The 13,598-nt window shown below is 47.3% G+C and overlaps 1 long non-coding RNA gene across 1 annotated transcript; it reads left to right on the top strand.

The window, feature by feature from the left end:
* Positions 1–335: 335 nt before the first annotated feature.
* LOC142784413 (uncharacterized) lies at positions 336–736 on the top strand. The gene is made up of 2 exons (XR_012888614.1): positions 336–404; positions 520–736. It is a non-coding gene; the product is annotated as an uncharacterized LOC142784413 (long non-coding RNA).
* The last annotated feature ends 12,862 nt before the right edge of the window (positions 737–13,598 follow it).

Below are 13,598 nucleotides of genomic sequence, written 5' to 3'. Positions count from 1 at the left end.
AGCTGCAGACTAGTTCATCTGGCTTGCAACCCTGTAAGTCATGTGTAGAAATCATGAAAGACCTGGTGTTTATTTGTAAATTAGTCAAACAGGCTTGTTTTATTCAACTTTCTTTGAAACCTATTCTTAAATATTTTAGACTGTGGCAGATTTTTTTGCACAATGACTGTTGAAGTATTTGTTCATTTCTTTTCATAATGGCCACGTGGCATTTGATCTGGATAGTACAATATAATGTCTGCTGTCATTGTTTTTTATTGTTTTTGCTTGCATATATGTTATACTGCAGTGCTTGAAACTTATTTTGAGGTGTATATTTCTATTTACGTATGCAGGTGTCTGAAAAAGCTCAGCGTTTCATCAAGACGTGGCTGTTGAAGTTTGTTGACCTCGATGGAGGTTAGGTAAGGCACTTAACAGATGTGTTTATAGATTTGCAGCCCGGTCGCTGCTGCCCCTCGGAGCAGGGATCTGCGACAGCCTGTGATGGTTGGTTTTCTGCCCAATCGCTGCTTGCAGGACCTTGGGCAGCCCACTGTCATTGCCTCATCTCCTGCTGCAGCCTCTGAATCATCGCCCAACCTCTGCTGCCCTGGCCAGCCCTATGCCCATAGAGCCTTGCTGAACTCGCCTCCTAGTTTGGGCTGAATTACTGAACAGCAGTAACTTGAAAAGCCAAACTGAAAAATAAATGGTTTGACTTGGTATGCTTAGAAATAAAGTTACAAAACTTGTGTTCTGGTATTCTTATTTATAGATTGCTTGTGTGCGGAATATTTGCACGCAGAACTTATTTATTCTTATTTATAGATTGCTTGTGTGCGGAATATCTGCACGCAGCAGTTATTTTAGTTAATGTTTTTTAGCTAATACTTGATAGAACAGCCTATGTTACAATTTCTCACAAAACTGAGGAAGAATGTATGAAGAAAACTAGACAGTAATTAAAGTTGTGCAGTCATATGCTCTACATGTGGGGAGGGTAATTGGCAATGCAAGAAAAAAGGCAAAAATGGACGATTTAGTGGAATCTTGTTGTGCTTCTACACTAGTCATCCGGTGGTCAGTCGCCTTGAAGTATACTACACCGCGAAGCTCGTACGGGGCTGCTATAAGCTGCTAGAGGAAGTTCTGGGGGCGTAATGTAAAGTTCACCGGCTAAGAAATGCCAGTAGTAAAAAGCCCATATTAACGGTGGAAAATTGGCAAGCCAATGGTAGCCAATATTCGACGTAAATCGAATGCTGGCGTAATAACGGCATTTCATTGGCTACAAAGTGGCCCGAGAATGGTCCTATGCTGGATGTATGTTGGCAACTACGTCTGTGAAAGGCAACTACGTTGGCGAATGCAACGGCAGAACGTCGGCCCCAGGTTGGCTTGAACATCGGTCCTACATGGGAAAAAGTTGCACTTAGCCGATTTGCCGACCTTGGGCCAATATTGCAGCCGACGTTAGCCAATACTGGTCTAAGATCGGTCCAACGCCGGTGTGCTGCCTGGGTAGCTATAAAGTAGGAAAAACAGGCATCTAAGCCCACAGAGGTGAAACGGGGGCTAAGGCAGGGGTGTCCTCTGTCACCCTTGTTATTCATGATGTACCTACAAGCATTAGAGGCCAAATTAGAGGGAAGTGAACTGGGCTTCAACTTCAACCTCTCTTTCGTCAAACAAGGAAAACTCATTGAACAGGCACTACCAGCATTGATGTACGCAGATGATATAGTGCGAATGGCCGACAACAAGGAAGATTTGCAGAGATTGGTGGACATCTGCGGTAATGAGGGAGATAGGTTAGATTTCAGATTCAGTAAGAAAAAATCAACAGTCATGTTTTTAGTTATAAGGAAGGTGGTGAGCTTAGAATACAAAAGGACACGCTAGAGATAACAGATAAACACAAATATCTGGGCGCATGGATAAGCAATAGGACCGAGTACCTAAGGGAACACGAAATATACGTGACAACTAAGGGTAACAGGAATGCAGTGGTAATGAAAAACAGGGCACTGTGGAATTACAATAGGTATGATGTCATGAGAGGAATATAGAAATGGGTCATGGTTCCTGGTCTGACGTTCGGCTATGTGGTCTCGTGCATGAGATCAGAAGTTTAAGCAAGATTAGAAATTAAGCAACGTGGAATAGGTAGGCTTGCCTTAGGAGCTCACGAGAATTCGCCAAATCAGGGAGCACAAAATGATATGGGATGGACATCATTTGTGAGCAGAAAAGCTAGCAGCAAGATAAAACTTGAGAAGCAATTGAGAGAAATGGGGGAGGAGCGTTGGACTAGGAAGGTTTTCAGCTACTTGTACATGAAGAATGTCGATACAAAATGAAGGAAGCGAACCAGAAAATTAATGGGTAAATACTTGGAAAACAGCAGGGGGCCAAACCAAAAAAAAAAAACATCGGTTAAGAAGGTGAAGGAAGCTGAGATCAATATGTGGAGAATTAACAGGATTAAGTTCGCACTTGAGATCTATCGAACTTTAAAGCAGGAAATTGCGAAAGAAAGGATCTATTATAATACTCGGGGTAGTTCTCTACTGTTTAAGGCGAGGACGGGAGTATTCTGAACCAAGACAGATCGGGCCAAATACGAGGGGGTAGACACGGTATGCAGTGAGTGTGGAGGGGAGGAAGAAACTGCCGAACACTTGATAATGTTCTGTAAAGGGCTTCACCCTATAGGGGAGACCCGCTCAAGTTTGCCCGGCAACGCCAGCGCTTGCCTTTCCCCTATCAGAAAAAGCGCACAATAGGAGAGTCTTCCGACCGTTCCGCTCCCCTTGGCTTCCACGCATTTGCGAAGCGCGCGCTGCACGTGAAACGTCCCTCGTTCCGCGATGTCACCCCAACAAAAAAGGGGGAACTATTGCTGCGTCATCAACTGTCACAATAGCCGTGCAAACACGAAGGGGTCGACTCCACCAGTGAAATTCTACCGATTCCCAAACCGATGGTACGAAACAAGCAGACGACATGGAATGGGTTAATGCAGTGCGCCGAAGAAAGTAAGTAATCAATTTTTTCATGAAAATTTGCAGGCGCACAATGCGTTCAAAATAATGGGTGTTAATTCCTGCGTCACCGTTCCTCTAATCTATAGAGTTACTGGGAGATGCACGTCCCCATCTTAAAAGTATCAATTTTCAAATCCTGTCTTTAGAGCACGGTTAAAAAATAGCGAACAAATCTGTTATGCTGCTACTCTTATTCGACATTGTTGGGGACGTAGTAGCTGAAGCTGTGTACACATGTGGTATTGGTGATGTGTTGTTATATATTTTTTTATCTACGCAGCGCCGACGGAAGTGTGTGGTTGCCAAAATCTTGGACAATCATTTATAGCAGACATTTTGTGGGAAACTGCAGAAGTGACTCAAGTCTGCACCCGTCGTATGTGCCGACAGTGTTTCCAGCGGCTTACAAGAAACGGGCACCTTACGCGGAAACGGCGCAGAGGTATGATAGGCAGTGAAGCGCATAACTATCTATACATTTTAAAGCATTTTCTGAGGACCCTTGATTTCTGATTTCAAGCTCAGCGTGAATTTGTTCCGCGTATGCACAATTCTCAAGTAAAGCGAAAATAGAACGGATTTGATCAAACATGGCACTTTCGCACCGTTACATTTTAAGGGTAAGATTGGAACGCGGTTAGTAACAAGCACAATTGTAACAAGTACAATTTGCTTCACATCGGCTACATGGCTGAGCAGACGCTGCCCTTTTAGCAAATTGCTCCTACGAAAAAAAAATCCTCAATTGCGGCGATCCTCCTAAACGCGGACAGTAGCGTGTACATCGTAACCGCACGCGACGCGAAACTCTCAAAAACACGTGCAGAACGCGGGCAGCGCTCGAGCAAAGAAACGCCACGCTCCGCAGCGCCTCCCTCGGCGTGGGTCTCCCCTATAGTTCAGGATGATGGCGCAGAAGTTTTCAAGGCACTGGGGTTTCGGGATAGAGAGGGCAAAATAGACTTTAAGCGGGTAGGATTAACTAGAGTGAGGTTGTCTGATTGGTGGCTAAAATCAAGGCAGGAGTGAAAATTAAGCCATTCACTGCAAAGTACCAGCCATCAACCTCACAATTTAAAGAAAAAAAGATAAAGCTAGTTTTTGGTACACTGAGTATTACGGCTTGGTTGTGGTAGCCACCGCCCGATTTAAAGGGTATAGCCATATTGTGATGTAACGGTGAAGGCAACCTTTATTAGGCCCAGAAGGCACGATGAAGCGACCAAGGCACAGAACTAAGGCAAGCCAAGTCCCCACAGCAGATGAAGATGATGACCACTCATGATGATGAACATGTGTAAAGATAGTAGATGTGCTTAATGAATGCCTACACTAACCGCCCCCCCCCCCCCTCCACGTGAAAGTGCTCATCCTGACCACAGTTCTTGGCCGCAGTTTAAAGTGAAGAGGAACGCCGTATGAAAGGCTTCATGCGAGATACGTGGACTATTTCTGCTGCCCTGTAGCGGTGGTCCGCCGGAAGAAGAACGGGTACCATGCGATAATTCACAGGAGACGTTTGCTCCAAGACAGTGTAGGGGCCAATAAAACGTAACTGAAACTTCTCGCACAGGCTGCGAGTGCGAATGGAGGTAAGAAGGAGGACTTCGTCGCCAGGGCTGAAGGACATGGCCTGTCGCCGAATGTATAAGCAGGAAAGGAAGGGCAAACGTCAAAGACCAGGCAACCAAGGCCGGCAAGGTTGCTGTAGTGCCTTACATGCACGCCATTTCGCAAAACTTGCGAAGGATAGCAAGGAAGGCGGGTGCGGATGTAGTGTTTTCTGCTCCCGAAAAGTTGCAAGGAATGTGCAAAGAGGTCAATGCAGAAAGTAGCGGGAAACAGGATTGTAAGATTAAGCACCGGGAGAAATTTGTGAATTGTTGTTGTGGTGTTGTCTATAGCACTCCTTTGACTTGCGGTTGCGAATACATAAGCCAATCTGGAAGGTGTGTGAATGAAAGTCTAAGGAGACACAAGTACAATGTAGAAAGAGCTGTATGTGGTCATTTGGCCCTTCACTGTCAGAGGTGCGGTTGCGTCCCTATGTTGCAAAATACCCGTATACTCTTTAAGGCCCGTGACAGAACCAAACGTGAAATTATTGAAGCTTTTGAATTAGACAAAATGAAAGAAAAATGTGCTAGTGTGGCTTCCATAGCATTATCATTTAAAGAAAAGAAGTATCTAGAATCTTCACTTTGACGGGCTAGTGTAGATTGTCGCTATCGGTGATGACACGTGCACGGGCTGTGCTGTATTCTTGACGGGAAATTATCCAGGTTTTATCGGTCTACTATTGTATAAACAGCGTGTGTGATCGCAAATAAAACATTAGTTGCAAGTTAGCGCTGTGTGTGTGTGCATCTCTCCTTTGTGTGTGTCCTTGTCGTGGTGCGCTATACCAGTGAAAATGATGAATCTCAACCAACTAGCCCGGCAACGTGCCTTAGGAAAGTCTGAGGATGGTCACTGGAGCTTGTTTTGTGTGTAGTGCCGGATGCCTTGAGCACTTCTTCGACGAGATCTGAAAGAAATACTCTTCCACGGTCGCTCAGGATTACACGAGGAGCTCCGTGTCGAAGGATTATTGCTCGAAGGATGAAGCCAGCCACTTCCGAAGCTGATGCAGAAGGCATGGGAGCTGTTTCGGCGTAGCGGGTCAGGTGGTCGACAGCTGTAACTATCCATCGATTGCCCGTGACAGTCATAGGAGGCGGACCATACAGGTCAACGCCAACTACCTCAAATGGTTGCAGGGGACACGGGAGCGGTTGTAATTGTCCACTTCGAGTTGATGTAGTAGCTTGCGACGCTGACAAAAGGCGCAATAGGCAACGTAATTCGCGACACAGGTGGACAAGCCCGGCCAGTAGTAGTGACATGTTATGCGGTCATACGCTTTCTGGAAGCCCATGTGTCCAGCAGACATGTCGTCGTGATATGTCTTGAGGACTTGAGCCCGAAGAGAGCGAAGTAGAACGGGCACCCAGCGTTGACCATCAGGGTGGTAGATATGACGGTAAAGGACGTGGTTGTTGAGCTTGAATTGCGTCAGCTGTCGGCGAAGACGGGCGTTAGGGGGCCGGCAAGTCCCGTCAAGACGGTGCATGATAGGGTGACAGTAAGGGTCAGCACGTTGGTGAGATAACAACAAACCACACTCGCTTGGAGAAGTTGGGTCCACAGTAGCTAATGACGAAACATGTAGGGAAGAGACGGCCGAAAGCTTCTCGAGTGCGGCAGTGGCTGGTTTGTTAAGTGGCTCCGAAGAGAGTGGGCAACGCGAAAGTGCGTCGGCGTCTTGATGTTTGTTTCCCGACTTGTATGTAATCGTGAAGTCGTATTCTTGTAAGCAAAGAATCCAGCGACCAAGGCGGCCGGACAAGTTCTTGATTGTCGAGAGCCAGCACAAGGCGTGATGGTCCGTAACCACAGTAATGTGGCGGCCGTGGAGAAAAGGTCGAAACTTTTGTATCGACCATACGACCGCTATGCACTCCTGTGCGGTGGTGGTATTCTTTTCGGCAGGGGTCAGTGCACGGCTCGCGTATGCGACGACTTTCTCACGTGAAGATTTGTCTCGCTGTAGGAGAATTCCACCAATGCCTCGACCACTAGCGTCTGTATGCAGGAGCGTAGGCGCGGTTTCGTCGAAATGGCAGAGGACTGGTTCGGATGTGAGTGCACGCTTCAGTTGGGCAAACGCCGCTTCACATTCAGGAGACCACACAAAGGCGACGCCTGATCCGAGCAACTTGTGGAATGGTGAAGCTATCGAGGCGAAGTCTCGAATGGATTGGCGAAAATAAGAAGCGAGGCCGAGGAAGCTGCGCAAATCTTTGGCTTTTTCAGGACGCGGGAAGTGTTGGACAGCGGAAATCTTGTCTGGATCGGGACGAATACCGTCCTTGCTTACGATGTGTCCTAACACTTTAATCGTCTTGCTCGCAAAACGGCACTTCTTGGTGTTCAGCTGAAGACCTGCGTTTTCAAGGCACGTAAGAACTTCTCCCAGTCGTTGCAAGTGCTGAGGGAAGGTTGACGAGAAACTAACGATATCGTCTAAATAGCACAAGCAAGTCTTCCATTTCAAGCCTCGTAAAACTGTGTCGACCATCCGCTGGAATGTCACTGGAGCATTGCAAAGGCCGAATGGCATGACGTTGAATTCGTACAGCCCATCTAGTGTTGAAAACGCTGTCTTTTCTTTGTCATCCTCGTGTATGGGTATTTGCCAGTAACCTGAACGCAAGTGTAGGCTTGAGAAGTACTGGGCACCTTGCAGTGAATCCAAAGCATCGTCTATGCGCGGCATGGGGTAAACATCCCTGTGGGTAATCTTATTAAGTGCTCTGTAGTCCACGCAAAATCGCTCGGAGCCATCTTTTCTCCTTACTAAAGCAAGAGGGGATGACCAAGGACTCGCGGAGGGACGTATAATGTTCCGTTGCAACATATCGGCTAAATTTTGTTCAATGACCTCACGCTCGGACGAAGGGACGCGATATGGTCGACGGCGTACGATGGAAGTGCCATCGGTCTGGATACGATGCCTAATAATGAACGTCTTTCCCAGAGATGAGGAATGGGCATCAAACAATCTCGTATGCTTTTGTAGCAAGGCAAGCAACTGATGCGTCTGTGAAGAGGTCAGTTCTTGACTAATAGTAGCAGCAAGAACAGAAACGCTTGATAAACGTCCAATGGAAGGAAGGTCAGAACACGCTGGCATAAACGGGACAACAGAGACAGGTTGGGATTCAGTAACGCAAGCCATTGTGGTGCCTTTAGGAATGATAATTTTCTCAGACGTCTGGTTTGTAGCGTAGAGAAGTCCGGAGCCATTGTGGAACCGCGCTAGACCCGAAGCAATGGCTATAACTCTTGCGAGACAGCGTGAAGATGGTTGGACAAACACGTCACCAGAGTCGATCACATTAGAAGTGATGGTAACTATTCGCTGATCTCCAGGTGGTAGCTCGGTATCTTCAGCATCGAGCAAGCGAACGGGCTTGTCATCCGCATACAGGACATAGTCAGTTTCCATCACGTGAACAACATTTTCTCGACAGCAGTTCGAAGCGACAGAAAATCCCAGCCTATTAGAAGCTGGTGGGCACACGAACTCAGCACAGAAAATTGCACAAAATGAAGAAGACCAGCTATAAAAACACGAGCGGTGCACATAGTGGCTGGTCTAATGGCGTCCCCTTGAGCAGCGAGCAGTGTAGGTCCATCATAAGGGGTGGTGACTTTTCGCAGACGTGAGCACAAGGAACGATCAATCACAGACAAACAAGCACCAGTGTCGATTAAAGTGTCCACGTACACACCTTCTATTAAAAAAGAGATCGTATTATATAGACGCACTGCAGGAATTTCTGTCTTTTCGTTCGATGCAGCTTTTCCTCCAAAAGCTGCAGAGGTTAGTTTTCCGGGCGTTGGTTGGTGAATTGCGAGACAGGTCGCAATGGAGACGTGGAGCGGTGGAGGGGTGAGGGTGAGCGACGTCTAGTAGAGCGGTACGAAATGGTTGGCTCAGATGTCGCAGTTGGGGACGGTGAGCGACGTAGCGGCGGATCATGAGGACGACGTTAGAAAGCGTACCAGCTTGTCCCATCATCCCGCCCGTAGGTGTCGAATCCACGACGCTCGTCCTGCTGACGCTTCCGACAGACGCGTGCAATGTGGCCCCGATAGCCACAGTAATAACAGATCGGATGAGGCGGCCGCCATGGTGGGTGAAAGGGTTGGCTAGACGCACTCGGAGTTAACGAAGTCAGTGGGACAGGCGTCGAGTGTGCGGGCATCGGTTGTACGACGGGTGGTGAGCCAGTGAGGACTTGTGTGTACGTCGGCTGGAGTCGAGGTACTGGAGAGTCTACATACGCTGGCCCGGTCATATTCGCCAACTCCTCTTTGATAACATCGCGCAAAACAGTGTTGGAATTGGGGGGGGGGGGGGGTGGACTCGGGGTCATTGAGAGGCCGAAAGATTGTAGCTCTTCCCGTATAATCGCCCGGATCATGGCACGCAATGAGGCATCATTCGTGGTGGTGTTTTAAGTGCTGTTTGGCGGTAACCGTGAGGACTCAAGTTCTTCTAGGCGTTGGCACGTGGCAACAACGTCAGCGACTGTGGTCGGGTTTTGTATGACCAAGGCATTGAACGCGACCGTGCCGATCCCTTTCAATAGATGACGAACTCTCTCTGATTCAGACATGGACGTGCTGAAACGGTGACAGAGAGCAAGCACATCCTCTATGTACGATGTGTAAGACTCACCGCATTGTTGCTTGCGTGCATCCAATGTCTTCTTCGCAAGAGCTGAAAGAACCACCGGGGTGCCGAAAATTTGGCGAAGCTGTTGCTTGGAACGTGTCCAGTCCATAATGTCCGTTTCATGATTGAGAAACCATGTTTTCGCTACGCCTGTCAGATAGAAAGAAACACGGCGAAGCTTGGTAGGATCATCCTAGTTGTTAGTGGAACTCGCTCGATTGAACTGGTCCAACCAATCCTCCACATCTTCACCTCGAAGTCCGCTGAATGTGGGCGGCTCACGCTGGCTCGCGGTGATAATCCATGATGGATAGGCCACGGTAGCCGGGGCCGTGGAGGTAGACGCAGAAGCGCTGGTTGGCTCGTCCTGAGGCATGTTACGGGCACCTGGCACAAACGACGACCTGAGCGGAGCTCCAGGAGGCAGATCGGGCTGGGAGAGGACGGTAGATCGTAGAGCACACTCCACCACTTGTGATGTAACGGTGAAGGCATTCTTTATTAGGCCCAGAAGGCACGATGAAGCGACCACATCCAAGCCACAGAACTAAGGCAAGCCAAGTCCCCACAGCAGATGAAGATGACGACCACTCATAATGATGAACGTGTGTAAAGATAGTAGATGTGCCTAATGACTGCCTACAATATCAATACACCCATTCATTCATCGTGAGCTTTTCCTGCGAAGGAAGCTGCGGCAAATGGGCGGGTGTCTGTTATATGCCTGATGTTTTCGCGGCTGTTAGCCGACATTGCGTTAATTTTGGCGATATTGTATACTATGACCCTGCAACGTAATACTGGATTGACCTACCGCGCTTAGAACGTGTTTGTGTGGTACAAAGGGGAGATCTGGTTTGTTTACGTCTAGTAGGTATATCAGTGCAGTGATACACACATGCTCAGCCATCTTAATTTAGTTACGTGTGGAAGGACGAATTTAGACGTGCTACAGAAGATCATAAGCTAGGAGTTGTATAAATAACCACTAGAACGTAGCAGGTCTGTGCGCAGTAAGTGGCTAGCTCGTGCTAATGCATTTGAGACCTGTTTTACTTTGTGAGTTCAATTTGTTTCCCAAGTCTTCCTCCCGCCCTATCCTGCTTTCTCGTATAGTTGAAGGCTTCAAATAGCTCGTACGAAGCGGCATGTGCCCGTTGGCGTAGGCGCGGTACTAAAAAAAAATACCTAGGCAATTGGCGTAAGCCTAGAGTCTCTTTCAATAGGTTTATGATCGGCCCCATTGTATGACTACATTTCTAATCCGTGACGAGATCAATAACTGCACATGTTTACCTTTTACGCCACCATTAACAACAACTCGAAGGGTTCTAAATTGAGCTGTCGCCTTAGACAGCTCGATGAGAAATACACGTTGTTTTTCTTGTGTGGATAAATTTAATCCCCCCCCCCCCCCAAAAAAAAAGTTTTCTGCAGAGAACGTAATTTTGCACTACCTGTAGGGTCATAAATAGCTTAATTCAAGCACTTTGTTTTGCACTGCATCGGTGATTAGTTGGCCGATCACGGCGACTGTAAACCTACGATGTCATAATGAGGCGGCATGATGGCGTCACAAGCTTTGGCATTGTTTATGTCATGGTAGCGTCTTCACGTGATAAAGTTTTGCATCACTCGTTCGCGCAGGCGTGCTCTCGGAGAGGGCGGGGGTGGCCGCCTGCCTAGTCTCCGGGAGGGTGTGCAGTGACACGTGGGTGGTGGACCCAAAGTCAGCCCCCACGTTGACATAATACCTATGGGGACACGCTGCAATGAATCTTCACCCCCTCCCCTCAGAGGGGGAGCCGAGTAACCGTGTGTGCACGCCTACGCTCGTACATGCTGTCGCCACCGAGGCAGGACAACGACGCTTATGGTTAATTTGCGCGTTTCATGAAGAATCTAACGTCTTCGTCTTAAATATGAAGTGTGGCAGGATTTATCTCCACCAAATGATGGAAACGTGGTCATCATCTCCATCCATAGATTTTGAAGAACCAAGTGCATTCGTAAAAATTGCACAAAAAATATTAGGTGCGCAGAGACACAAGACAAATCAAATAAATAAACTTCATGTTACGATCGACTGTCATCAAACAAGCGTGGTGGTGGTAGTGATTAAAGGAAAGACGCCTAATTCCTGCAGCCCGTTAGGGAGCACGGCGCAGCGTCTAAAAAAAAAGCGTACGTGGGGCAGTATTTACTGATCCGACTTTCTCCGTATGTTAGGAAAGCGTAACACTTGACAAATTTTAACGTGTAAGAAATTTTAGAGATTTATTTCGTATACTATGATGTTTCGGGCTTCGTAAATGTACATTGTTATGAATAAATAAATAGTTGGAGTTATGAAAACGGATTAATATTAACAAGGGAATATTCTTTTCATGTTTCACCTCATTAGAAAATTTTAGGCTGATGCGATTCCTCTAGATAAGAACAGCCTGGACGCATAAGTGACCCCAGATCGCACCGAAACATGCATTAGCGATACCTGTTTAAAATATATGTTATTGCATGGGAAATTTTTGTCAGGCTAAGGCATGTGGGAAATATGTATTTAAACAATTTCATAATGTGACGGAAAATTTTTACATCTGTAGTTGCTTGACGTATTTTGTTACAGTAAGTGAATTCGCACAGCGAGAGTGCTGCTGTTTGTACTTTTATTTTAACATTGTGTGAATATATTCAAGGCACTTTTCTTTATTACGCATTTATTGTATAAACATGGTATAAAATGAGTTATTCTGGCACTGGTATTTTTTAGAATGTCCAAATTGAAAACAAGCTTGACCGATGGCAATCTTTGTTGCTGTACGCTAGGTCTGAAACGAAATAAGTTAAAAAAATTGCAGTGGTACGACCATGTGTTCTTCTAACTGCTCTCTGTTCTCAAAAAAGTAGGAATCAAAGCCAGCAAGTTATCTAATGGAACATTTGTGTGTGGCTGCAAACCACCGGCGACCGTAACTAAAAAGCTTGTAATGGTGAGCCAAGCGGTCACTGCACGCAAGTATTTCAGCTGACTGAAAAAAATACTTTGTTAATTACTCGTATTTCTTGCATGCATGATGTTATTACTCGCTTGCCCGGGCGATTCAGGTTGTTTTCGTTCTTTCCAGTCTTGTTATACGTTTTTGCGCACACACAGCTACGAAATGAGCGTACTCGAACTCTGGCACCAGAACATGACCACGTTCATGCCGTTTCAAATATCAGCTTTTGCGTTCCCTTGCTTCCTCAGGCACTAGCACAACTCTTTGCGATGGGCGAGCTCCATTCCACGTTTCAGTATTAAAGTTGAGCATACTTCTAGTGCCCTGCGTGCAAATACAGTGCAAAAACTACCGCGTGTAGCAGACGCCCCTCGCTTTCAGCGCGTTTCCGAGCGTGGAAAGCCCACGGATGGATGGATGGATGGATGTATGTATCCGGCTGTTCCCTTTAGATCGGGTAGAGGTATTGTATATGCTTCCTTTAGGAACCTAAAGGTAGCATATACAGTAACTCTAAGATCAGGCAGTGACTCACGCCACCTAGCCATAAAGTTAAGCACTATCAGTGTGTGTTGTCGGGCCGATGGCCCTTATCTGCCGCACGCACGGTGCAAGCAGGGTGAGGACAGCACATGCGCATTCCACATGCGCGGGACTAGCGTCAGCACTAAAAAGCCACAGGGGGCGAAAAAGTAGCTGGCAGATAAGAAGGGGTGCGGGACGAGCCCGAGGGGGTTTTTGGTAGCAGGCGGGCGATGGGATGCCGCGTTGGTCGCGCGAGGAGCGAGGGGTTTCCTCCGTGCGTGCTACAGAGGCGAGGCGTCACTGGTTTTGGGGGCGTATATTTCACGGCGAGTTGCGAGTGAGTTTTATTTCTTGCTGTTATGTTTTGTGCTGGCTTTCCTGACGTTCTTTTGTTGTGTATGTTCTTCACCGCCAGTCTGCAGCAATTGGTCCCTCCCGGTTTTTGGTACTCCTGTGTGCGTTAGTGCCGAGTTGAGCCAATCAGGAAGGCTGTTTGTGATTATTTTGAGTCACGCATTAAATGCGGTTCTTGTTCTCAGAGTTGCTGTCTCGACCCTGCAAATTTTGGCTCACTGACCCCCCTGAGCGAAGGCGGGGCCTTCATCTGGCGCCCAACGTGGTTTTCGCATGCAGTTGGCCTTCCTTGCATTCCATCCAACGGGGTTTTCTTAGTTTCCATTCTTTTCTAGCGATAACCCCACGAACCTAAAGACTAATACAATGCCCAACAAGGCAAAAAAGGACGAGCCCGCACAAAAT

Source organism: Rhipicephalus microplus, unplaced genomic scaffold (genome assembly GCF_043290135.1).
Source record: "Rhipicephalus microplus isolate Deutch F79 unplaced genomic scaffold, USDA_Rmic scaffold_14, whole genome shotgun sequence".
NCBI lineage: Eukaryota > Metazoa > Arthropoda > Arachnida > Ixodida > Ixodidae > Rhipicephalus > Rhipicephalus microplus.
The sequence above is the reverse complement of the archived record's forward strand: the minus strand, read 5'-3'. Positions and strand labels throughout refer to the sequence as shown.